This window comes from Triticum aestivum, chromosome 3A, assembly GCF_018294505.1.
Source record: "Triticum aestivum cultivar Chinese Spring chromosome 3A, IWGSC CS RefSeq v2.1, whole genome shotgun sequence".
Lineage (NCBI taxonomy): Eukaryota > Viridiplantae > Streptophyta > Magnoliopsida > Poales > Poaceae > Triticum > Triticum aestivum.
Genome location: NC_057800.1, coordinates 647,922,136 through 647,923,928, shown reverse-complemented (window position 1 = coordinate 647,923,928; position 1,793 = coordinate 647,922,136). Strand labels below are relative to the sequence as shown.

The window sequence follows — 1,793 nt, the reverse complement described above, 5'->3', positions numbered from 1 at the left end:
TACTTGGGAAAGGAATCTATTAATTTTTGGGGAAAGGATTCTATTAATTTTTTCGAAGAAAATGCTTATTCTCGTGAATTTCAAATATACCAGTTGTTCAGTATACTGCTTGTTTTCTCCTCTTTGCCACTACATTTTTTTGCGGGGACTTTGCCAGTACATTTTGGGCAGCGTTGTTACTGTGCCTTTTTGGTAGAAAATTACGAAAGCTACTACCTTCGGATTTCGATTTAATTAATTATTAAATATCCTTTTATTATGATATTAAATTGGCCTATTAGCTCAGCTGGTTAGAGCGTGGGCCTAATAAGGCCGAAGTCGCAGGTTCGAGACCTGCATGGGCCATCTATTTTTTAGATTTCGGTATGTTTTTAAATTTGAAAAAAAAGAAATAGTAACATATTGAAATAAAAGGGTTAGTTCAAAAAAATATATAGAAAGGTGGCCCATTAGCTCAGTTGGTTAGAGCGTGGTGCTAATAACGCCAAGGTGGCAGGTTCGAGACCTGCATGGGCCATATTAATCTTTTTTTTGCAACCAAACCTCAAATGATATATTCTCAAGAAAAGCAAAATATGACGTCTATCTTCAAACAAGTTTACTCTTTCTGTTTACCTATTTGCTTTTCGAGACCATTTTTATTTACCACCCTAAAAAAAAGACCACTTTTCATATTAATCTTTTTTTGCAACAAAACCACAAATGATATATTCTCAAGAAAAGCAAAATATGACGTCTATCTTCAAATAAGTTTACTCCTTCTGTTTACCTATTTGCTTTTCGAGACCACTTTTATTTACCACCCTAAAAAAAGACCACTTTTATTTACCAACATGTTGCATGGTCAAAATCACTTTCCCCGTAACAAGAAAAATCTTACTAATACGATCAAACTTCCCCTCAAAATCATTTTTGAGACCACTTATTTTCACTTTTACTTACCAACATGTTGCATGGTCAAAATCATTTTCCCCGTGCATAACAAGAAAATCCTACTAACACGAGCAAACTTGTCAACAAAAACAAGTACACCGAGGTGTCTGAGGACAATCTTCTACCCACGCAGTTGCCTCTCCACTGCAAAGCCATCCAGTTGTTGTTCACCATACACGAAAATTTAGTAAGCAGTCATAAAAAGAAACCGTTGAAGTTGATGCTAAAAGATCCACATATTTAAGATTCTAACCTCCACATGAGCTCACATGCCTACAATGTATGTCGCACCAACATGGATGAGGTTGGATGACCAAACTGGAAAGGGAAACCGCTGTTGCCGCGACGCAGACAAATCATGCAATCCCTAACCCCACAAGCCAGAATGGGCAGGAGGAATCTACGCCATCGAGCCGTCGATGCCGCCGCAGCTGAAACCTTTGAGATGGAGAAGCTCAAGGAAAAATTATCCGCCAGATCCACCAACAAAGCGCCACCGCACAACCCTACTAAAAGCCCCAACGCGGGGTTAACTAGAGCCCCATCCAGTAGTCCGGGCCTCTCCGCACCATACAATGACCGGCTATAGTTTTCAGGAACAAGGCAATACTATGCTTATGGACTACCTCTCAAGCTCCGCGCCGACGCTGAAGCAAACGTCGTCGCAACGGCGAAGCCCGAGGACACATGTCCATCACCAGGATGCCGCCGCCGTCATGCCATCCTTGGTTTAGCAGACTAGTTCTCAAATCCATCCCCAACCGTAGGACCGATGGCCTCGTCAGAGAAGGATCCGAAAATCTTTATTCAGTGTCGTCATCGTCGTCGCCGAAGCCAAGACGATGAACAGCCTAAAAACC

The 1,793-nt window shown here is 41.3% G+C and overlaps 2 non-coding genes across 2 annotated transcripts; both read left to right on the top strand.

The window, feature by feature from the left end:
• Positions 1 to 271: 271 nt before the first annotated feature.
• On the top strand, positions 272 to 345 carry TRNAI-AAU (transfer RNA isoleucine (anticodon AAU)). The gene has a single exon. It is a non-coding gene; the product is annotated as a tRNA-Ile (tRNA).
• A 98-nt stretch (positions 346 to 443) lies between these two features.
• Positions 444 to 517, top strand: TRNAI-AAU (transfer RNA isoleucine (anticodon AAU)). The gene has a single exon. It is a non-coding gene; the product is annotated as a tRNA-Ile (tRNA).
• The last annotated feature ends 1,276 nt before the right edge of the window (positions 518 to 1,793 follow it).